Raw genomic sequence first — 26,167 nt, 5'->3', positions numbered from 1 at the left:
ATTGTTGAGGAAGTGGAGTTGTTTCTAGAAGAACAGAAGTAGTACTGTCTTGTTATAATACATTATTATCTGACAGCAACTCGGTCAAGTTTAGAGATCAAGTTTATCAGAAGAATTGTCTATCAGAATTATTGTATGTCCATGTGTCTACAGCAGTGGTCATAGATTCTGACAAACAGGGCAATAATAAGAGTATAAATGGGATGGAAATTATCCGGTGTTGGAGAGATAATAAAGTCGCTGGATTTCTTTTGATGGTTTGTGTTTGAGAATAATAGCAGGGCTCCTGTCTTGTTCTTGTGCTTTTGTTGGAATACATTATTATCCGACAGTGACTCACGGAGAGAGTCTACTTAGTGCAGCCGAGTACAGATCTCTCTAACTGCCGTCTCCCTATAGTGAGTCTTTGTCAGGTGAAGTGGATTCCTGTTGAGCTCCATGGCTTGGATACTCTTCATTTTCTACTAAAAAGCATGTTTGGAAAGTGACCATTGATTTTTCCTAGCTGATATATCTGAGTTTTGGACAGATCTAAGTGATAACCAGAACAGATCCAAGTCATAACCAGAATAGATCTAAGTGATAACCAGAACAGATCCAAGTCATAGCCAGAACAGATCTAAGTGATAACCAGAATAGATCTAAGTGATAACCAGAATAGATTCAAGTGATAACCAGAATAGATCCAGGTGATATCCAAAAGGCTTTCTATTGGGTTTCATGGGATCCCATTGCCGTTCCTCAGCCCTGGTCACTTTATTTGCTTAAAAGTGTAGAAATTCCAGTCAATAACATAATATAAAACCCTTTAATTTTCACGTATCCAGCTGTTGACCCCTGATCTTGCATTTTAATGGGGGGTGGGGTGCCTTTAACATCATTAACTATTTCCCAGGCCTAAACATTTTGTGTTTTAGATGTTGAGCTCCTGTAATTTGAAATCTTGTTTAACATCCCTCGTAACGTATCTCCCTCCTTCCCTCCGGGGGCTCTTCACATATTTCTGTTTGAGTGCAGGAGACCTGCTTGATAAATAGAGGGTCTGCTCGGGGGAATATAATGCCCTCAACATCTTCCACATGTACCTTATGCTCCAAAAAAGACCAAATACTGGGTTATTAAATGTGATCTGTGATTGGCTGATCTGGGGGTTGAGGGTCAGGCTGTTATGATTGTTATAACCCCCATTCATTGAACAAGTTGAAATTAAATTAGGCATCTCAAAGGGGCTGTTTCATTAGAACTCACGGCAGTAAATTCAGTTAAAAGCACTGGTTATTGCTGCATATCTAATAAAACTCATCTCTTTAACCCCCCCTTTGTTGTTTGCCCCTCACCCCTCCCCCTTCCCTCACCTCTTCCCCCTCCTCTGCCTTACTCTTCCCTTCTCCTCCTCCTCTTTAACCTTCTTCATCCTCCTCATTTACATAAGATCATATAGGGCACAACTCTTTAATTGACTCTTTTTGGATCCAAAGGAGAAATTTAGAAAGGGTGGGAATAGATGTTTTGGGTTGATAGATAATCCCCTAATTGTCTGTACATTAATTCCCCTCAGGACCCCATAATAACTTGGAGCCCCCTTAGTGATAGAGCCCTGGCTATTGCTGTTTCACTTCTCACACGTATTGATGGTGAGTAGGCTGCTGCCTGTTACATAATCTTTGTTGCTGCATCAGTCTATTTGTATAGCAGACAAATCAGTGTATCATCATTTATTCTGAGCATGAAACAAGCAGATGACTTGGGCAACTCAGTGCCAGTGACCTTCCCACAATAGAACCTTGGAGGGTTTATTTCCCCGGCAGATGGAAGGTGAGAATAGTGACACTTGGGTGACCTTCCTCAGCAGAGACAATTCTCTAGAACCTTTCTCCTGTTGTGTAAACCTTTCATTCCTATCGGCACAAGCAGCCCGTCGTGAGGTTTTATCACTTCCCTGAAATGGAATTCAGATGGAAGGCTCCTCGGGAAGATTACAGTATTCCCACATTGTAAATCCAGTAAATCAGTTATCTCTTCCCCAGCTAGCACCTACTGAATCATTTCATTGGACTTGCAACTTTCCTCCATGGGATGAAGACAGGATGATTCATGGGAAATGGTTAAAGGGATGATGTCATGGGAAAACATGTTTTTTTTTTAAAAAAAAACACATCAGTTAATAGAGCTGCTCCAGCAGAATTCTGCGCTGAAATGCATTTCTCAAAAGAGCAAACAGATTTTTTTATATTAATTTTGAAATCTGACATGGGGCTAGACATATTGTCAATTTCCCAGGTACCCCAGTCATGTGACTTGTGCCGACACTTTAGGAACTGCTTTCCTGCAGACTGTTATTTCTCCTACTTAATGTAACTGAATCAGTCTCAGTCTGAATCAGACTTGGTTTTTACTGTTGAGTGCTGTTCTTATATCTACCAGGCAGCTGTTATCTTGTGTTAGGGAGCTGCTATCTGGTTACCTTCCCATTGTTCTGTTGTTAGGCTGCTGCGAGGGGGGTGATATCACTCCAACTTGCAGTACAGCAGTAAAGAGTGACTGAAGTTTATCAGAGCACAAGTCACATGACTGGGGGCAGCTGGGAAATTGACAAAATGTCTAGCCCCATGTCAGGTTTCAAAATTAAATATAAAAAAAATCTGTTTGCTCTTTTAAAAAACGTATTTCAGTGCAGAATTCTGCTGGAGCAGCACTATTAACTGATGTGTTTTGAAAAAAACATGTTTTCCCATGACAGTATCACTTTAAAGGCTGAACTGTAATATCTATCACCCACTGCCGTTGTGGTTCAACAACACAAGCCAATATTTTAACCATTTCCCAAAAGGATACAGGTCAATACATTTTTGGAATTCTTTAACTATGGAGGTGGAAAAAGTGATTGCTGTGAATACATTTAAGTCAAGCAGATCATATATACAGAATTCTAACCAGGTCTTTATCCAACCTGGTCACTCCCCTGTTGGGTCAAAGTTGGGTTAATAGTTTTTTGGTAGCCCAGCTCCTCAGTGATTACCTTTTTCTTTTAAAGGGGTGCACGCACCATCATGTGTTCACCTTCACATGTTTCACATAATGGATACAAGGAATTTGCAGCAGTCCCAGTAGTAGTAGTATAAAACCGCCTTTATTTTCACATATGGCATAGCAACGTAAGGTCCAAAACATTGCTGTGCTGTATGTGAAAATGAAGACGATTTTATACTACTACTACTATTGGGAGTGCTGCAAATTCCTTGGATCCAACATTGGGTTAATCTAAGCATTTGGGTCCTAAGGGCCAATGAAAGGATTACACCATGGTAGGGGGGCAATGTGATTATTCACAAATCTTTAATGCTTCTACTTCAGCTGGGGCCTGGTCAGGAAAAGGCCTCATTTCATCCTCCCATATAATCCTGAAAGGCCCAAATCAGCCACCAATAAATACCTTTGGGGTTAGTGTCTTTGTATTGATTCAGGTGGCAGTTTGAGTGACATGTTGGGTCAGGCAGAAATGTCCCTTGTCTTATTGTGGGGGCTTGTTAGCCTTTCTTCCAATCTATATTATATATATAATAGGTTTTTCTGGAAGGATGAACGTGCCAGGGGTCTTTCAACCTCAGCTACTATGCTGACATGCACTTAAATGTAGAAATAAATATATTTTCTTCTGCATTGATGGAATATTCTGTAGAAACCAATGGATCCTTCTAGATAGGAAAAGAAGGAATACTGATTTAATATCAAGATACATTCTGGTTTTCCTCGATTACTAAGGCTGGAGTGCCCATAACTGTGTGTATCCCTTTAAATTCCAAACTGTTCCAAGCAAAGATTTCTTTATGTAATCCATCAGCGCTGCGCTTATTATTCTCCCGATTCCTAGGAATCTAAAGTGATAGGAATTTTCTCTTATTGACGATTGTACATGGGAAGCAGAACCTTGCGGTGCTGAAAGGGACAGCAGAACCTTGCGGTGCTGAAAGGGACAGCAGAACCTTGCGGTGCTGAAAGGGACAGCTCCCACTGCCTTAGACCCACAGCGCATCCAACCAGCCAAAAATAACATCTTGCACTAGGGCTGCTTTGCTGGATTTTATTCACTTTAACCCATTCCCTGCTGGAGAGCTTGGCACAAGAGTGAGATCAGCATGCAGCTTTGGGTGCAGCCACAGCTAAGAGCAATATTAAGTCAATATAAAGAGGAATTTTCTTAGGCTCCTAGAATGATTCATAGACAGGACTGAGGCATAATAAATACAGAGTGCAGCCGTAAGTATCAAAGGACGGTAGAGAAAAGTGGCGCAGAGCTGCAAACTACATCTCCCAGCACCCCCACTGACTTGTCCACAAGGTCAGCACCCCTTGTGTGTTAATGCACCATACGGCTCATTTGCAAATACAAGAGTAAAGGGCATCAACCAGAGCTCAATGACAATACAGTAGAACCCCTATTATTATTTTCATTTTCAGGGGACCAGGAAAAAAATATGTAAAATCCGGGAAAATGTAAAATCAGGATAATCTGTTAAAGTAAGTTTTTTTCTTCCAGTACTGAAAGGATATAAGCACAGGAGTCAGTTTGAGATACAATATTTAGTGCGTTAATAACAAGGGTTAAACATTGCAGAGTTAATGTTACACTATAGGGGGCGAGTGCAAGACTCTCTGTCAGTCACATACACAACCTAAAGCAATAAGTGATTGGTGCAGGACTGTATAAGGGCCAGACCATATACTGTACAGGCAGAACCATGGCACAATATACATCTGCTTAGTGTTTTATTTCAAAAATAATAACATTCATTTGGGAACATCAGGACAAAATTTTGATGTAAAATCCGGGAAAACATTACTTAAAAGCAGGGAAATACACCCATTGAAATGCATTATAAATTGGTAGGGCCACAAATAAATGCAGGAAAACTTAAAATCGGGGTACTTAAAATCACTGTATTCAGAAAGGCACATGCACCCCCATACACGATCCATTGTAATTTGCTTGAGAGTGAATGCTCCCTTTTAGCCTGTTTTAATTTTAATTTTCGTTAATTGAAGCCCAAGTGCTCGATTCACCCATGGAAAAATGTGCAAACACATAAGTGCAACCCAGTGCATAAGGGATCCTTCAAAAAGGCTAAGTCCATGTCTCCAGGGTCCCCTGGTCAAAAGGTGCAAACTGATCCGGATCCTTTTGCTTGAGCTAAGAGAAGCCCCTTTATCCTTGACATCCCAACCAAAAGGCCTGCAGGAGGCAATGGTCTTTAGACCCCCTTCACCGCAAGGCTAGGGGGGCCCCTTTGTCCCTCCTCCTCCAGCTCTAACACCTACAAGGGTTTCAGGAAAAACGTCCAAAGAGATCCCAAAATATAATGCACCCATGGTGGGGACAAGGTTCAGGGGGGATGGAGCCTAATGGCCACACATCCCCTAGATCTGTGCTTTTAACCCACAGGCTATTGCACCGGATCCAAAAAGTGCATAGGTGACTCAGAATGGAGCTAAAATAATAAATAAGGATAAACATTCATAAAATGAGTAAAGTGCAGAGTGTGCAAATGTACTATTGGTCTTGGTGCCTTACATCACCAAGTAATCATCTGGCACCTCAGCTTTGCAAGGCTTGGGGTGCAATCTTGAGCTCCATCAAGTACAAACCTTGCTTCTCTGCCTCACCAATCAGGGTCGGACTGGGCCGGTGGGACACTGGGAAAAACACCTGGTGGGCCCTGGCCCTCGTGGACCCCCTCCAGCCGAGACCTGCTCCCCCGGCTGACCAGCTATTGTGCTGTGACACAACATTTTTCGCATGCACGTGCGGAGCATTGTTTTTTGCACATGTGCGCACCAGGAGTTTAGAGGTTGGGAGAGGGCACTCGGGTCTGCTAGGAGGGCCCTTTGTTTTGCAGCCCTGGTGGGCCCCCAAGGCTCCAGTCCGACCCTGTCACCAATGAAGGGTTCCAGTTGGCCATCCCTTAGCTAGGATGTACCCTAAGTCATGGCAGCTTTGCACTTTGCACATTTCACTTTGTGTATGAATGAGCTTCAACAGCCATAACTTGTCTGGCACAGCCTGCAGAAAACTGGCCTACTGAGTGTAGCAGCAGTGCCTCTCGGGAGGCTGAGCTGGCAGTTGCCTGAAACATATATCAGCGGAATGACAGGGATGGTGATTGGCGGCTGCATTGCCTGTGAGACGGTGCAGTAATGAGCTCTGACATTAACACTTGTGTTAGTCACCTGGGCGACCTTTGGCTACTGATGGAGTAGAACTGACATGTCTGGGCTAATAATGACCTGCTTTGTTTATCAACCTGGGGGGGGGGGAGATGCTGCTCTTTGTGTAGGTGACCCCATTATCTAACCTTTGGCAAAACCTTAAAGAGATAGGACATATTTAAAAACAATATTGAGACCAAAAATATTTTTTCATAGCTTTCTCTGCAGAATAAATGGAGGGTTTTCCCAATGAAACCTGAGCGAGCCTGCTATCAATTTGTTCTAATTCCCTGGATGTTTTACCGCTATTTTATTTGAGTCTATGGGGGGATTTTCAACAAAATGCAGATAAAAGGGCTTTCTGTGCTGAACAACTCCCATCAATATGTTTTATTACACATCTACAGGAAGAAACAATGAACATAAACATAACTTTTAGTTTCCCTTTAAGCACTTAAAGGGATACTGACAAATTATAGAATGACAGTAAAATACCTCTTGGCACTAATCTAATGTGTTACAGCCAACAACACCCATCCCATAAACCCCTATTAAACCCCTAGTAATATCTCTTCTTCTTCTAGTGATTAGTGCTATAATTTGTACCCCATGTAGCTTGCCCCATAGAAAGTAAGGCACCCTATTTTTAGCATGCTACAAATTGCTAGTATTAAAAAGCACTAAAACTGTTGTCTATGAAAGGAAGGTGGCAGAAAGCATGCTGGGAGCTGTAGTTCTGTATCAGTCACGTGGTTATATAACAAGTGAGGGTTAAAGTGAGTCCAAGTTGCTCCAGAGGAAATCACAACCCCAAGTAGGCAGCCAGTTGGTCTCCATTCCAGGCTGCGGCAGAAGGGTTAAAGCTCTCAGATTCTTAATGGGAAATGGTTAAAACATTTCTATTTACTTTTTCCCACTGCCATAAATAATGTAGAGTATTTTTCTGTGGCAGTAAAGCAGAGTATATGGCTGTCATTCTCCGTGCTTGCTATTTATAAACCTTGCTCTGCTTAGTAAATCTCTACAGAGTACTTTGTGCTACAGTGATGCAGAAAATAGACAATCGACTGCAGAGTTGCGAGTAGTAAACATCCTCATGTAGCCTGTCCGTCTGGGTGTGTAATGGGGAATGAAGGGTCAGTGCAAGGCCGTTATATAGAGATGACGTTGCATGTTACTTGCGTTTTTTTATACCAGATAATACACAGGGAGAATCAGTCCGTAACACAGGGAGAATCAGTCAGTAACACAGGGAGAATCAGTCAGTAACACAGGGAGAATCAGTCAGTAACACAGGGAGAATCAGTCAGTAACACAGGGAGAATCAGTCAGTAACACAGGGAGAATCAGTCAGTAACACAGGGAGAATCAGTCAGTAACACAGGGAGAATCAGTCTGTAACACAGGGAGAATCAGTCAGTAACACAGGGAGAATCAGTCAGTAACACAGGGAGAATCAGTCAGTAACACAGGGAGAATCAGTCAGTAACACAGGGGGAATCAGTCAGTAACACAGGGAGAATCAGTCCGTAACACAGGGAGAATCAGTCAGTAACACAGGGAGAATCAGTCCGTAACACAGGGAGAATCAGTCAGTAACACAGGGAGAATCAGTCAGTAACACAGGGAGAATCAGTCCGTAACACAGGGAGAATCGTCTTGTTCACTGTTCCCTGTGATGTTTCTGCTTTGACTGTGGAGAAAGAGCGAGAGTTTTTATGCTGTTCCACTTGCTTTTGTTTGATGTTTGTCTGGAGACAGAAGTAACGTATAGAACTCAGGCAGCTGCTTGCTGCAGGAACCGGCCCCCCATCAGTAGCTTTTTGATGTAAAAACACAGTAGTCAAGGGGTTAAACCGCAGTATATCCTGCTGAATTGTGCTTAGTACAGGGAATACCTATGCTGCTATAGTTTTATGGGATCTCTCTGTACAGACTATGAGCAAACTTAGGGACTGTTCCTGCTGAATTGTGCTTAGTACAGGGAATACCTATGCTGCCATAGTTTTATGGGATCTCTCTGTACAGACTATGAGCAAACTTAGGGGGCTGTTCCTGCTGAATTGTGCTTAGTACAGGGGAATACCTATGCTGCCATAGTTTTATGGGATCTCTCTGTACAGACTATGAGCAAACTTAGGGGACTGTTCCTGCTGAATTGTGCTTAGTACCGGGGAATACCTATACTAAAATAGTTTCATACAATGTATAGTATGACTAATTGCTTGTAACACAAAACGCGTATAGGCTGTACATGTGGACATAATAAACATTTTTCTACTTTACTACATCTCCCTGGTGGAAGGAAGTCTTTATTTCAAGTCCCTGGGCCTCTCCCTCAATGTGGTGAGTTATAAATCTAATTTTTAGAGACCCCTTTTCTCATTTACTCCTTTGTATAGTAAAGTGGTTGGTAAATTTGGGCCGTAAGAACAGGATAAAGCCCCTTGGCTTCAAAGAGGGAGATGAAGGCTTCAGTGCAGTGAGAAGGGACCTTGCATTCTGGGGTGCAGAAAGCCGAATATATTCAGCCTCTCGTTTACCTTAAAGCGGAGGCTTGTTTGTTCTGAGCAGCTGTGCTTGGCATTCAGCAGGCGCCCCCTGTAATTGGATGCGGTGCCCTCTGGAGTTAGGGAATTAGGTTAAGAAACCAAAAAAAGCAACACAGATTTTAGAGTTAACTGCAAGAATGTCTGTCATTTCCTGGAATTGCCTTTGCTCTGCTCCGAAATGTATCAAAGTGGCACAGCATCGGGTGTAGTTTTGCCTCATTGATGGGAAGCGGGTGCCCCAGGTCCCTATAATGGTGTTTAAAGGGATACTGTCATGGGAAAACATGTTGTTATAAAAACACATCAGTTAATAGTGCTGCTCCAGCAGAATTCTGCACTGAAATCCATTTTTCAAAAGAGCAAACAGAATTTTTTATCTTCAATTTTGAAATCTAACATGGGGCTTGTCATATTGTCAGTTTCCCAGCTGTCCCTAGTCATGTGACTTGTGCTCTGATAAACGTCAGTCACTCTTTACTGCTGTACTGCAAGTTGGTCTGATATCACCCCTCCCCCCCAGCAGCCTAACAACAGAACAATGGGAAGGTAACCAGATAACAGCTCCTTAACACAAGATAACAGCTGCCTGGTAGATCTGAGAACAGCACTCAATAGTAAAATCCAGGTCCCACTGAGACACATTCATTACATTGAGTAGGAGAAATAACAGTCAGAAAGCAGTTCTCTCCTAAAGTGCAGGCACAAGTCACATGACTGGGGCAGTTGGGAAACTGACAATATGTCTAGCCCCATGTCAGATTTCAAAATTAAATATAAAAAAAAATCTGTTTGCTCTTTTGATAATTGGATTTCAGTGCAGAATTCTGCTGGAGCAGCACTATTAATTGATGTGTTTTGAAAAAAACACGTTTTCCCATGACAGTATCACTTTAAGGTCTCAGTAAGGTGGGTGCCTCTGAGTTTATTCTGTTGGGAGAAGGAATTGGATGTATTAATGTGTATCACATGCAATAAATAACTTGTGTTCTGGTCCAGTCTCCCAGTCTATCCCACCGCAGCCTTTCACCCTGGTAACAATATCGTCGCTGTATGATATCAGGGAGCAAATGAACCCCCAGCCATGATATCAAATAAAGATGGGGGCGTTGCATTAAATGGACTGCAGGAGCAGCAGCAGAAAGGCCAGAGCAATTATTGTTACACAGAAGGTAATGACAAGTATCTGTTTGGCCGGGATTTTATTGGCAACACATCTGTTATGGGAGAGTTGCTGAAAGATGCCTTTAATAGGATGGATATCGACATGGGCTGTAACGATGGTGCTGAGAGGAGCCTGACGCATATTAAGCAGTAGCACTTTAAAGAGTCAATATATATGTATCCGCTATCCGGAAACCCATTATCCGGAAAGGTCCAAATTACAGAAAGGCAGTCTCCCATAAACTCCATTTTATCCAAATAATCCAAATTTTAAAAAATGATTTCCTTTTTCTGTGTAATAATAAAACAGTATCTTGTACTTGATCCAAACTAAGATATAATTAATCCTTATTAGTGATGCACAGAATCCAGGATTCGGCCTTTTTCAGCAGGATTCCGATTCGGCTGAATCCTTCTGCCCGGCCAGACCGAATCCTAATTGCATATGCCAATCAGGGGCGGGGAGGGAAATCACATGACTTTTGCCACAAAACAAGGAAGTAAAAAATGTTTTACCCTTCCCACCCCTAATTTGCATGTGCAAATTAGGATTATGATTCGGTTCGGTATTCGGCCGATTCTTTAGTGAAGGATTCGGGGTTCGGCCGAATCCAAAATAAGGGATTCGGTGCATCCCTAATCCCTAATGGAAGCAAAACCAGCCTGTTTGGTCTATTTAATGTTTACATGATTTTCTAGTAGACTTAAGGTATGAAGATCCAAATTAAAGGAAGATCTATTATGCGGAAAACTCCAGGTCCTGAGCATTCTGGATAACAGGTCCCATACCTGTATTATTGTTACCATGTTACTAGGCAAGCGATAGCATTAATCTTCTTATAGGTTTACACTGGTACTGCCATGTCAATATCTACCATCTGTTGATTGGAAGAGGTTAAAAATCCCCGGTATGGTTAGCAGTATTTTAATGGTTTGGCTGTAATGGAAAAAATTTAGTTTATCACCTAAAATGTGTCTTCTACTGAGCCCTGGGTCCAAAAGGTTGGCTTGTAGGAACAAGTTACCCCAAAAGTGATGTCCTTAGAAAGTGAAAATCCTCAGTATGGAGATGCCGTTCATTGGGGTTATGGAAGAAGAACAAGATTATAGAAATTACATATATATTAGACTGGAGTCCAAGTCCAAGTCCCTTTGGAGGTCCAGCCTTTGGGCCCGTTAATGAATATATGAAAACATCAGAGCAATCTTAGCTTAACAAGCCTTCAGCATTGGCACCCCTGCTCCTAGTGGGCTGGCACCATAGATTTGGAACCCCTACAATCAAGGTTTGTTAGACAGACAGGTTGACGGTAGGTTTATGGAAGAATATATCAGTGTGGATATTGGTGGAGGTACATAGATGATATCCCTATGCTATGGGCTGGATATCCATGGATACAGGTATGGGATCTGTTATCCGGAAACCCGCTATCCAGAAAGCTCCGGATAACAGAATCGATGTCTCCCTTAGACTCAATTATAATGAAATAATCCAAATGTTTAAAAATGATTTCCTTTTTCTGTGTAATAATAAAACAGTAGCTTGTGCTTGATCCCAACTAAGATATAATTAATCCTTATTGGAAGCAAAACCAGCCTATTGTGTTTATTTAATGTTTATATGATTTTCTAGTAGATTTAAGGTATGAAGATCCAAACTACAGGAAGATCTGATATGCAGAAAACCCCAGGTCCCGAACATTCTAGATACCAGGTCCCATACCTGTATTATTGTTACCACATTACTAGGTTATAGCATTAATCTTCTTAATGTTATGTGCTGGATATCCCCGATGGGGTGTTATATATTAATACAGGTATGGGATTCGTTATCCAGAAACCTGTTATCCTGAAAGCTTCAAATTACAGAATGAGTGTCTCCCATAGACTCAATTATAATGAAATAATCCAAATGTTTAAATATGATTTCCTTTTTCTGTGTAATAATAAAACAGTAGCTTGTACTTGATCCCAACTAAGATATAATTAATCCTTATTGGAGGCAAAACCAGCCTATTGGGTTTATTTAATGTTTATATGATTTTCTAGTAGACTTAAGGTATGAAGATCCAAATTAGGGAAATATCCGTTATCCAGAAAACCCCAGGTCCCGAACATTCTGGATACCAGGTCCCATACCAGTAGTAAGGATGATAATATAACACTTTGTGTTGTCTGTCACTCCCATTCCTGATACAATTACGCACAAAACAAGCCTGTATATAAACACACACGCAAACTAAACAAGTGGGCTGACAATTTGCCATGACACGGCATATGCTGCCGATCTCTGTAACAAAATGCTCTTTTATTCTTTATGAATCAGTGAAATGTGTTTTTCTTTACAAAACAGCCAAATGTTCTGCACCCCAACCCCCTCCCCACGTGTGTCAGTAGGAGACTCCGACGTGATTGGAATTGTTTAAATAGAATCCATAGTGCTTCTTGGAAAGCTACGGAGCAATGACACCTGCTGGCGATTAAAATACAGGTAGAGTTTTACCATAAAGCACTTATACTGGTTCTGGCTTTCAGGCTGTCAATCAGTCCCAGAATTAAATGGCTGGGGAGTCCAATCCTTGAGTATTGATTGGATTTCATCAGTTGTTTTGGGAGGACACTGGAAAAAAAACCCGATGGGCCCCACCAGCCCAGTCGTCCTTGTCTGATTTGCCGCTATCCCCAACCTCCCACCCTGGCCCAGTAGCGGCTGTGAGTATAAAAAATGTAAACTCAGGGGGTCGGAGAGGGGTCAGAGGGGCTTTCTGCCAGAGCAGGGGGCCCAGGAGGCATCAGCCTCACAGTTATCTCAGAACTGCAACTCCCAGTAGACATCAGCCTGGTGGACCCCGAGCCCTCCAGTCCGACCCCAGCACTGCACAACCCTTCCCCAACACAGAACAGATTGACTGTAAGCAGTGCATATCTTGACAGCGCTATATAAATAAATGATGATGATGATGATGACTGTAACACAAGGTAAAGGCAAAGGAGAACAGAACAGAAATAAGCTGGAAGAGAGAGCAAAAAAGATATGGGCAATAGAAGGACAGCAAATGGGGAAACATCCCAAAACCCCTAGATAAATGGCGCCACACAGTGTCCCATATTTTGCATGGAGAAGCCATGTGTATTTGGTTCTAGGGTTTAAATTGAGGGCAAGTGATTTTTTTAGTATCTTGTGGATTATTTACACCTCCCAGTCTATCAATTCAGCCTACAGCCTTGGTACTGGGGTCAGCTGGGGCCCCGCCTTCTCTAAAAGTAGAAACTTCCCTAATAAGTGAGTCACATGACCTGTTACAGGTGCAGTTGCAGTTACAGGGGGGATACAGGGTGGTCCTAGTGATTGGTACCCACTTGCTTTGCAGCGCAGCAAAGATCTGTTATAAAAGCCCCCCTCCCCTCTAATTTAGCCCCTCGTATTTTCTCCGGCCCATCTGGCACGCTGTGTGTTTAATTCCCGATTATTTCCTCACCATCTGTAAAATAAACGACGTTCTTCTTATTTACAGAGAGCAATTTAGGGAATTAACAGAAGATAAAGGGGAGCGGTGCGTCCCAGTTTGTTTCTGCGTAACTTTAAATCTGTCGGCACAAATATAATAACAGAATAATGGGAATAATAATAAAAGGCAAAGCGGCTGATGTACATGTTCCACAGGGCGCCGTTAGTTTCATTGACTTGGTTTTATTGTGCCTGATTATCCTCTGTATGATGAATGGCGTCTGCTTCGGGGTGCAACAGTTCCAGTCATAGGAGGGGGGCAACCATGGTTCAGCTGACATATTTATGGAGATTGGGAATGTCATAAAAAGAGACCATTCTTGAATGAGTGGGTGCAAGTACTAGAGCACCAAGGAGTGGAAACTGCGCTCTTCCAATAAGTACTAACATTTGGGGAGCTGCTGAGCTCTGAACCCCACACTGGCACCATAAAGCAGCCCTGTCCTGCCTCTGAATGAAACCCGAACTCTGGTGCAGGAGGGGGGGACGTCTGTGTGTAGTGTTGCAACTATTTTGGATTTGGTCAAATCTTTCCTTTGTGAAAGATTTGACCAAATACCGAATCTGAATCCTAATTTGCATATGCAAATTATGGGTGGGAAGGGGAAAACATTTTTAACTTCCCTGTTTTGTGACAAAAAGTACCGCGATTTCCATTCCCGCCCCTGCAAATTAGGATTCGGTTTGACCGGGCAGAAGGATTCGGTCGAATCCGAATGCTGCTGAAAAAGTCCAATCCCGAACCCTGGATTCGGTGTATCCCTAGTTGCAACCTGTCCGGATTTCAGCTGGACATCCCAGTTTTTGGAAGGACTGTCCTGGTGAAAAGTGCTTGTCTGGATTTCCAAATTAGTAAATCCGGACAGGACATTGAAGCAAATGACATGGGAATCACAGTGCCGGATTTGCTGGGTAGGCGCCCCTAGGCCGTGCAGTCTGCGTGGTCATAGCGCCCACCCGCACTACCTCATGCAGACGCAAGAGTGCTGGCATGCAAGCACTAGAGCAATAGGGAGCAGCGCATCCCCAGTGCTCCCCATAGAGCAACTGGGCGGCATGCTGCCCCGAAAAATGTGCCGCCCTAGGCCTGGGCCTATGTGGCCTCGCCACAAATCCGGGCCTGGGCAATCAGCCAATCAATCCCACCGCTGACGTCATCAACCCTGATACCGCGGTCCCGTCCCCCGTCACTGGCCCACCCCCTGACATCACTGGCCCGCCCTCAACATCCTCGGCTCCACCTCCTGCCCGTTTTCCACCAAGCGAAAAGTTGGCAACCCCATCTGTGTGGCACCTGCCCCTCGTGTATAAAGCACTGCCCAAAACAGGCTTTTGTGCTCCATTCTGAAGGCAAAGACTTTGGGGGGCAACAGGGCAGGGTGCAAAGTGGGTGATAAATGACTCCTAGGGACCTGGGTGATGTCTTTGCTTCTGTCTCATGAATTTTTTATTTGAGTAGGAATTCGCATTATAAAGTACTGGGATTGGGTGGGGACTTGGAAAGTTACTTTACAGTATTTTTCTTGTGAGCGTCGGCACCAGGAGAAGCAGGTCAGGCCAGTAAGAAGGTTCCGAATAGGAGAGGAGGGACAGTGTGTGGTGTCAGAGGAGCAGGAGGGGAGTCTTGTTATAAGTAGGGGCAGCAGGGGAAAGGGTCATAGTTTGCACTCAGGAAACTGGCAACCCCCCCCCCCGGAAAAAACATTGCAACTCCAAAGCGGAACCACCAGAGATCCCCCAAACCCACCACCCCAAGGGCCATGTTTCCTTCTTTTCTCTTTGGGAGACGGAATTCTCTGCTATGAAGATGAATGCACTCGATAGTTCCGCCTCAGATTTTTTAAAAGCAGTAACACAAAGTAAAACAACACAGATTTAAGCAAATTGATGCAAATTTATAAATAGCTTTTTCCCCCCAGCTCAGATGTTGGACGTTGCTATAGAAATTAAATTGAGGCATGTTTTGATAGCGTTTAATTTACAATTTTCTTACTCTCGCAACCTAGTAACTGGATTTGTTAACTCTTTACATTCTGGAACTCGTTTGCAGCCTCAGCTTTATAGAAAAGGCGGAGAGGGTATTAGGCATAGGCCTTTATTATTAGAGGAGGGCCCTTGGAGGGAGAGGCTAGATATATGTTTAAAGGGTATAGTATATTCAGGGTCAGGCTGACCCACCTGGTTACTGGAAAAAATCTTGGTGGGCACCTTGATTGGACCATCACCTTCTACCTTCTATCATTTCTGTAGGATCAGTGTCCCTTTGGCGCATCACTCCCACTCAGTTGGCTTAGGTTTGGGGGTGCCCTGCTGGTCAGGTCCTCTGATTGGCCCTAGGTGCCCCAGTCTTGTTGAACGTTAGTTAGAGAGTCTAAGTGGTCACCTCTGTTCACATAACCATTATGGCTTTCTGTGTCAGTACTTGGACTCTTCTCAACACGTTGGTCAGGTGAATTTTTCAGTTAAAGCCCCACTTTAAGGTTCTTTGGCCAGAGCCTCCATTGAAGGTTCAACCTTTGGTCAGGGTTCCCCTTAGCTCATTTAATGACTACAGATAGATAAGATGATTGGTGTATTAGTCATTTAGTGATAGGTCCAAGAATATGTAGGACAGCAAATACATGTTCACCACAAACCTCAAACTAGGTGACCTTCAGAATAGGCTTTTAGGTGTATCTAGGAGAGAACATTACCATTGGCACTTGTTCAACTACATTCAGGCTAAGACCCACTGCCAATGCTTCAATGGACCAGTCCCTCAGTTGTAGACTATTGGGTTTTATTGATTTTCATTTCAAGCCCAACTTGGTAGTTATATGCGAGTTAACTTGAAAGCCATGGTTGACCACTGGTTGGGCACGTTCCCTTAACTCATAACAAGGTTACAGATATATAGAAATATTGGGGTAACAGTCACCCTGATATAGTTCCAGGGGTACCCAGGGTACAAATAAGCACTCACCCCAAATCTCCCCGTAACTGGCCTTCAGATTGGGCCCCCTTAGCTCATAACAAGGTTACAGATATATAGAAACATTGGGGTAACAGTCACCCTGCTATAGTTCCAGGGGTACCCAGGGTACAAATAAGCACTCGCCTTAAATCTCCCCCTAACTGGCCTTCAGACTGGGTGGAACCTGGCACTGCTCTCAGACCCACCAGAAGGTCAGCCCCACATTTTGGGAATCATTGCTGTAGACAGAAGAGGAGAAATGGAGGGAAGTAGAAGATACGTGGGAAAACAATTATGTAGAAGAAGATAAGAAGGGAAAAAGAGACAGAATAGATCAAATACAGAATAATGGAGAAAGAGATGAACGTCCAGCTCTGATTTCCAAGACGCCATTATGAGACGTCAGGAAAGAACAACCACATGTGATGGGCAGGGAACACTGTGTCAGTGCTTTCTAATAATAACCCACATTATATCTGCCTCAGGTCACTAGAAGCCTCCACCACTGGCCTCTTCCTCGCCCGTCGCTTAGTAACTCCCAGATCTGATAAAGCCACTAATCCACTGAGTGAGACCTTACCAACCAGTGGAACATAATGTGTAGATGACTGTCCTTAGTAAAGTGGGAAAGAATTACAGGAAATTAAGGGGCTGTTCCTGCTGAATTGTGCGTAGTACAGGGAATACCTATGCTGTCATAGTTTTATGGGATCTCTCTGTACAGACTATGAGCAAACTTAGGGGGCTGTTCCTGCTGAATTGTGCTTAGTACAGGGAATACCTATGCTGTCATAGTTTTATGGGATCTCTCTGTACAGACTATGAGCAAACTTAGGGACTGTTCCTGCTGAATTGTGCTTAGTACAGGGAATACCTATGCTGCTATAGTTTTATGGGATCTCTCTGTACAGACTATGAGCAAACTTAGGGGCTGTTCCTGCTGAATTGTGCTTAGTACAGGGAATACCTATGCTGCCATAGTTTTATGGGATCTCTCTGTACAGACTATGAGCAAACTTAAGGGCTGTTCCTGCTGAATTGTGCTTAGTACAGGGGAATACCTATGCTGCCATAGTTTTATGGGATCTCTCTGTACAGACTATGAGCAAACTTAGGGGCTGTTCCTGCTGAATTGTGCTTAGTACAGGGAATACCTATGCTGCCATAGTTTTATGGGATCTCTCTGTACAGACTATGAGCAAACTTAAGGGCTGTTCCTGCTGAATTGTGCTTAGTACAGGGGAATACCTATGCTGCCATAGTTTTATGGGATCTCTCTGTACAGACTATGAGCAAACTTAGGGACTGTTCCTGCTGAATTGTGCTTAGTACAGAGGAATACCTATGCTGCCATAGTTTTATGGGATCTCTCTGTACAGACTATAAGTAAACCCACAGGGCTGTTCCTGCTGGCTTTGAGGTAAGTCTAGGAATAATATCTATACGCCTGAAATATGATTAACTGCCATAGTCACAAACTGAAATAATAACATAATACTATGGACAGAGAATTTAACAGTAGCTAATGTCCTATAGGCACATCCTTGACTCAGGTTTCCGGCTTAAATGAGCTCAGATGGAATTAATATTGATATTGATTAATATTTTAATACTGACAATTAAAAAACCCTCTAAATCTTTCCATTCTTTCATGTTTCCTGCTCTGTTTCCCCTGAGTTCTTACCCCACTCTTACAGCTCTCGACCCCCCTGCCAGTGTATAAGGAATCTCAGCAGCTCATGAAGAGAATGTTTGTGGCTTTATTACTATTTAATGGGAGGGGAAAGAAAGAAATGGGGAAAGAAAAGGCTCAGGTTACACAGCAGATAAGCTCTGTAGAACATAATGGTGTTATCTGTTATCCACTATTTATCCTGTGCCCTAAAGCCTTTTTTTAAATTTCCCCCATTGCTACACAGCAGCTTGTTTTTATAAACTATAGTAGTACTTATCTGTTATCTACTGTGTATCCTGTGCTTGAATGGTTGCCCCCATGGCTACACAGCAGCTTGTTTATATAAACTATAGTAGTACTTATCTGTTATCTACTGTGTATCCTGGGCTTGGATGGCTGCCCCCATGGCTACACAGCAGCTTGTTTATATAAACTATAGTAGTACTTATCTGTTATCTACTGTGTATCCTGTGCTTGAATGGCTGCCCCCATGGCTACACAGCAGCTTGTTTATATAAACTATAGTAGCACTTATCTGTTATCTACTGTGTATCCTGTGCTTGAATGGTTGCCCCCATGGCTACACAGCAGCTTGTTTATATAAACTATAGTAGTACTTATCTGTTATCTACTGTGTATCCTGGGCTTGGATGGCTGCCCCCATGGCTACACAGCAGCTTGTTTATATAAACTATAGTAGTACTTATCTGTTATCTACTGTGTATCCTGTGCTTGAATGGCTGCCCCCATGGCTACACAGCAGCTTGTTTATATAAACTATAGTAGTGCTTATCTGTTATCTACTGTGTATCCTGTGCTTGAATGGCTGCCCCCATGGCTACACAGAAGCTTGTTTATATAAACTATAGTAGTGTTTCTGAAGCAAACACATCAGTTTTACCAGTACAGGGCAACACTGCATTATATTTCCATTACTTTAAAACACCTTCATTTTTTGGTGTTACTGTTCCTTTAATTCTATTGGCCACGGAGCTGTCACCCTACGTTATAAGATGGGTTTGATCTGGGTAATAATATTATTCCCAGGTTTGTGAGATATATACTGTACCTGCCTGCTGAGTATTAAAATACTCAGTGAATTTCCCCTTTAGCTTTGTCTTCAGATTCTCTACTGTAGAATTAGTTCCAGCAAATAAATTGTGGTACTGTTAAACGACACTGAATGTCCCAGTATAGGCCCCACTATAAAGCTTGTCCGGCCTTCTCAAAATGTAAAGTACTGCACGTGATTCTTTGCACTGGTGGTTCTGACTATTGAAACAATGTAAGTAGAAGCTAGCAAATTAACAGACTTAAAGGGCTTGTTCACCTTTGAGTAAACCTTTAGTATGATGTAGAGAGGGATATTCTGAGACAATTTGCAATTGTTTTTCATTTTTTATTATCTGTGGTTTTGAGTTATTTCGTTTTTTATTCAGCAGCTCTCCAGTTTGTAATTCCAGCAGCCTGGTTGCTATGGTCAACATTCCCCTAGCAACCATGCATTGATTTGAATAAGAGACTGGAATATGAATAGGAGAGGCCTGAATAGAAAGATGATTAGTAAAGAGTAACAATAACAATGCATGTGTAGCCCTTACAGAGCATTTGTTTTTAGATGGGGTCTATTTGAAAGCTGGAAAAAGTCAGAAGAAAAAGGCAAATCATTAAAAGAAAACCATAAAAAAATAAATAATGAAGACCAATTGAAAAGTTGCTTAACATTGGCCATTTTATAACATACTGAAAGGCACGACCCCTGGAATTAGACATTTATTAGGGATGCACCGAAACCACTATTTGGGATTCAGCCGAATACCCGAACCCTTTGTGAAAGATTCAGCCGAATACCGAACCAAATCCTTATTTGCATATGCAAATTAGGGACGGGAAGGGGAAAAAGTGGGAAAATTTTGTAATGAAAAGTCACGTGATTTCCCTTCCTGTCCCTAATTTGCATATGCAAAGTAAGATTTGGATTCGGTTTGCCAGACACAAGGATTCAGCCAAATCCGAATCTTGCTGAAAAATGCAGAATCGCGAACCAAATCCTGGATTCTGTGCGTCCCTAACATTTGTACAGTGTCCGAGTCCGAAATAAACGAGTGAAATAAGGGAGAATAAATATATCATCAATATAATCATCAATAAACCTTAATCAGACAAATAGAATCAGATCAGAATATGATGATCCATTGCAGCAGCCGCTTGGGCATTTCGTTGCCATATTGCTGGTGGCTCCGTATGAAGTTCCCGGCTTGTATATAATCCATTCGCTTGGAAGCGCTGCTATATACAATGTCTGGTGTATACTCTACTATATACAATCGCACAGCAGCTCTCAGTGCAGCTCTCAGTGCAGCTCTCAGTGCAGCTCTCAGTGCACCGTGGGCAGAAATTAATCAGAGAACTTGGTGCCGGCAAAATGGAAAAATAAATGATCCTTATAAGATTCCTCCTCGCGGCCATTGCCACCCATGGATATTTCATGAAGGTAAATGAAGGCTCTTATATTTATAGGAACCCTTTTGCCGAGGGATGCGGGCGACTTCATTATTCAGCGCTGTGTTAGCTCTTAGGCTCACAATAATCATTTCTCCGATGCTGACGGGCGGTGTTGAAAGCTACAGGGGAATCAATGGCTTGTAGAAGGGCTGGAAATCTCATTCTGCAGCCGCTTGCTGATAAGGGGCCCAGATTTATGGGACGCCCGGAGTCAATTGGCCATGAATATTTCATAAAGGCTACAAGGTAAATTAACAGCCGTACTCTGAAGGGCCACAATCCCTGTGCTGACACCTCTGCAGCACTAAAATCAATGCCCGCTTCAAGGGGTTCTTCACCTTCCAACACTTTTTTCAGTTCAGTTGGTTTCAGATTGTTCCCCAGAAATAAAGACTTTTTCCTATTACTTTCTATTTTCCAAGTGTGACTGTTTTTCTAATATTGAAGTGTAAAGTGTCATTTTTCAATTTCTACAGCAGCTCTGGGAGGGGATGGGGGTCGCCGACCCTGTAAACTGTTCTCAATGTATACATTTAGTTGATTCATGTGTTATGTTTGTCCCTGCTGAGCAGAATCCCTGGGTTTCATTGTTAGAATTTATACAATAGTTGCTGATATTCCAGAGATTTATCGAAATGAAAATTTGAATTTAAAAAATTCAAATTTCGGGCTAATTTTTGTGTACTTCAACTAGGGAATAGTCCCAATTTGATTCGAATTTGAAAACAAATTCGAAAAATTCAAATTTCTAAAATTATGATGTACTGTCGAATCCGACTTCGACCATTCACCATCTAAAACCTGCTGAATTGCTGTTTTAGCTTATGGGGGACCTCCTAGAACCTATTTGGAGTCAATTGGTGGTCTTTGAAAAATCAAAGTTTTTTTTGGAAAAAACTTAAAATCAAATGCGCTATAACTTCGAGTCATACTGTTGAAATTCGATCGAAAATGGACGTATTTGATCGAAAACTGACATACGGTATTCGGCCCAAAAAAACCAACCCAAAACCTTCGATTTCATATCAGTTGGCCTGTTTGAATTTGAAATCCGAAGTTTTTCAAATTCGAAATTCACCCTTGATAAATCTGCCCCTAATTGTTACAAAATTTTAATAGTTTAGAGTCTGCACCTGAATTACTGAGCTGCCAGACTCAAATACCAGAGACACGAACATTCAACTTTAAACTTAGATTTTGGAAAAACAGCAAAAAATTAAAAAAGGAAAAATAATTGAAAAAAGTCTTTATTTCTGGGGAACAATCTGAAACCAACTGAATTGGAAAAAAGTGTTTGGAAGGTGAACAAACCCTTTAATCAATTAAACCTAAGTGGAGCCCTATGAGAGTTTGTGTTTACTTATTAAAAAAAAAAAAAAAAAGATAGTCATTGGGTATCAAGAACCCCCAGCTGTTGCTGAACTACACCTCACTGCAGCCTTTTGATTTTGCATAAGGACATAATACTGTTATAGCAGCCTGCTAGACATCAATGGAACACCTCCACCTGCTGGTGAGAACTGGTAATGCAGAACATTGGGTGCTTTTTTTTTCATCACCTCCCTATGCCAAAATATGTCTTAGACTCCTATATATATATTTATGATATATAGAGAGATTATTGGCTTATTAAATCTGGGGCTAAGTCTCCTGATATTGAAACTATTTATTGTGTTTGGATCTCCACTACAGAAGGGGTTGTTATTTATTTTATTTAAATAAAATTATTGGTGGTTTTTGTGTTATTTAGCTTTTTATTCAGCAGCTCTCTGGTTTGCAATTTCAGCCATCTGGTTGTTAGGGTCCGAATGACCCTAGCAACCATGCACTGATTTGAATAAGAGACTGGATAGAAAGACGAGTAATAAAAAATGAGTGATAACTTTGTCGCCTTACAGAGCATTTGTTTTTTAGATGGGGTCAGTGACCCCCTGTTTGAAAGCTGAAAAGAGTCAGAAGAAGAAGAAGGCAAATAATTAAAAAAAAACTATAAAAAATGAAGACCAACTGAAAAGCTACTCAGAATTGGCCATTCTATAACATACTTAAAAGTTAACTGTAAACATGAGATTTATTTAGCAGCTTTGCTTTATGATTTAGCAGAGCCCTTCCCCCAGGAGGCCCCATTCATTAACCTATTGGTAAGCAAGCCCTGCCAAGAAATAGAATAGGATCCTAATAAAGAGAAAATCACATACAGGTATGGGACCTGTTATCTAGAATACACAGGAGTTTTTCCAGATAACAGATCTTTCCGTAATATGGACCTTCACACCTTTAAGGTGGTGGCACACGTGGCTATTTGGGGAGATTAGTCGCCCAGCGACAAATCTCCTCTTCTTCGGGCGACCAGTCTCCCCAAAATGCCTTCCCACTGGCTAGAACGTGAATTGCTTCGTTTTTCTGAAGTCACCGAAGTTTAATTGTGAGGCACATCCTTAGTTGACTAGAAAATCATATAAACATTAAATAAACCCAATAGTCTGGTTTTGCTTCCAATAAGGATTAATTATATCTTAGTTGGGATCAAGTACAGGCGTGGGACCTGTTATCCAGAATGCTCTGGACCTGGGGTTTTCCAGATAATGTATCTTTCCGTAATTTGGATCTTCCTACCTTAAGTCTACTAGAAAATCATGTAAACTTTAAATAAACCCAATAGGCTGGTTTTGCTTCCAATAAGGATTAATTATATCTTAGTTGGGATCAAGTACAGGTATATGATCCCTTATCCGGAAACCCGATATCCAGAAAGCTCCGAATTACGGAATGGCTGTCTCCCATAGACTCCATTTTATCCAAATAATCCAAATTTTTAAAAATGATTTCCTTTTTCTCTGTAATAATAAAACAGTAACTTGTACTTGATCCCAACTAAGATATAATTAATCCTTATTGGAAGCAAAACCAGCCTATTGGCTTTATTTAATGTTTAAATTTCTAGTAGACTTAAGGTATTTATCCGGAAAACCCCAGGTCCCGAGCATTCTGGATAACAGGTCCCATACCTGTACAAGCTACTGTTTTATTATTACACAGAAAAAGGAAATAATTTTATTTGGATAATAGAATAATCGAAAAATAGGAGATGTCCTTTCTGTATTTGGGAGCTTTCTAGATAATGGGTTTCCGGATAAAGGATCCCATACCTAATCAAGAATGGCCTTTATCCACCCAGTCACCTCCTATTTTCCTGAAATCTCAACCACGACCCACACAAACCCTGCCCACTCCCAGCAAACCCCACCCCATTCGTGACCCAGTGATTCTCAAATTTACATATCTTGAACCCTCCCCTGCCATTGGGCCCCTGACAGTAAACCCCTATGGTAACTCCGCCTATTTAAAGACACAGTGCTTGGTGTATAAGGATTGAGCTGAGATACCAAGTGATGGAACCCAACACACAACTGACTCATTTGAGCAATTGCAAAAATGTCCTGGTGTTGTTTTACAGCCTCAGCTACAATATTACTATATGAAGGTGTTCTGTACAGAGTGTAAGCTCTTCTGTAATATGTATGTGTAGGGCCCATTTATATGAAGCCCTATCTCTGCAGTTTGCAGCCAAGCAGCTGAATGAGCACCAGATCCCGCTGTGCCCGGTATTACCCAGCCCCGTGTCCATAGTCAGGTACTTTGGCTCCTATAAATATTCATGCTGATGTCACGGCGCTTATCAGTTTTAAAGGGATGTCAGAATGCATTACAGCCGCAATAAAGATCATTAATTCAACCACGAAACCTCTGAAATGCTGAATTACACATCCGATTTGCTTAGTAATGGATAAACGAGGGAGCCGTTCCTGTTAGAACTCCATAAAAAGCCTTTTATAGGAGGAATGGCAGAATGAGTGGCGTTTCCCATGGATACTTGTGCACAGGGATGGATAGAGATTGCTCAGTGTATAGGACACAGTCTAGTGTAGGTATAACCAGGTAGACAAATACAAGAGTCCTCTGCACTCAACCCATTATCAATAAATTAAAGGGGTTGTTCACCTTTAAATTAACTCTTAGTATGATGTAGAGCGTGATATTCTGAGACAATTTGCAACCGGTTTTCATTTTTTTTATTATTGAGTTTTGAGTTATTCAGCAGCTCTCCAGTTTGCCATTTCAGCAATCTGGGTTGCTAGGGTTCACATTCCCTTAGCAACCATGCATTGATTTGAATAAAAGACTGGAATATGAATAGGAGAGGCCTGAATAGAAAGAGGAGTAATACAAAGTAGCAATAACAATTCATTTGTAGCCTTACAGATAGGGTTGCCATCTTTTCTGGAAAAAAATACCGGCCTTCCTATATAATTATCTTTATTCCCTATTAATAACATTGGGATCATATCACTGACCTTCCTATATATTTATCTTTATTCCCTATTAATAACATTGGGATCACTGACCTTCCTATATATTTATCTTTATTCCCTATTAATAACATTGGGATCACTGACCTTCCTATATATTTATCTTTATTTCTTATTAATAACATTGGGATCACTGACCTTCCTATATATTTATCTTTATTCCCTATTAATAACATTGGGATCATATCACTGGCCTTCCTATATATTTATCTTTATTCCCTATTAATAACATTGGGATCATATCACTGGCCTTCCTATATATTTATCTTTATTCCCTATTAATAACATTGGGATCATATCACTGACCTTCCTATATATTTATCTTTATTCCCTATTAATAACATTGGGATCACTGACCTTCCTATATATTTATCTTTATTCCCTATTAATAACATTGGGATCACTGACCTTCCTATATATTTATCTTTATTTCTTATTAATAACATTGGGATCACTGACCTTCCTATATATTTATCTTTATTCCCTATTAATAACATTGGGATCACTGACCTTCCTATATATTTATCTTTATTCCCTATTAATAACATTGGGATCACTGACCTTCCTATATATTTATCTTTATTCCCTATTAATAACATTGGGATCACTGACCTTTCTATATATTTATCTCCTTTCCCTATTAATAACATTGGGATCAACCATCATTTTTACCTTCCAGGCCAGTAAAATACCGACTAGATGGCAACCTTAGTTACAGAGCATTTACTTTTTTTTAGATGGGGTCCATTAGAAAACTGGAAAGAAAAGGCAAATAATTAAAAAACTATAAAAAATAAAGAATGATGACCAGTTGAAAAGTTACTTTGAATATATATGTGTTTAGGGATTGTGTATGTTATGCACTTATAGAGGCCGGGCACCATACACTCTTTAAAGATGAGTCATATAAGAATAAACTATTTATAGCAGCCCTATGAAATATATAATGCACTGTCAGCGCAACTGTCATCTGGGATTCACCTACAGACAATTGCCATTCCAGCCTTGAATGTATTTAATTCTCCATGTGGCCATAGTGTCCCAAGAGGCTAAATAACCTAGTAGTCCACTTGGCATGGTCCTTAAATGCTGGATACACCTACATGAATGGCAAGGGTAGCCCTTACTCTTTTTGCAAGTGCAAATACTGCGGCTGCATTAGTGCATGGGGTTCAGTTTATTCTTAGCAAATGAGCCCCAGTGATAGCAATGCCCCCCGAGAACAAACCCTCAGCCAGA

The 26,167-nt window shown here is 41.6% G+C and overlaps 1 protein-coding gene across 1 annotated transcript in view; it reads left to right on the top strand.

The window, feature by feature from the left end:
• The window catches only part of kcnk9.L (potassium channel, two pore domain subfamily K, member 9 L homeolog), a 62,378-nt gene that overhangs the window by 1,081 nt on the left and 35,130 nt on the right, over positions 1–26,167 (top strand).

Source organism: Xenopus laevis, chromosome 6L, assembly GCF_017654675.1.
Source record: "Xenopus laevis strain J_2021 chromosome 6L, Xenopus_laevis_v10.1, whole genome shotgun sequence".
In the NCBI taxonomy this organism is placed as follows: domain Eukaryota; kingdom Metazoa; phylum Chordata; class Amphibia; order Anura; family Pipidae; genus Xenopus; species Xenopus laevis.
Note: the sequence above shows the minus strand (reverse complement) of the source record. Positions and strands in the feature narration are given on the sequence as shown.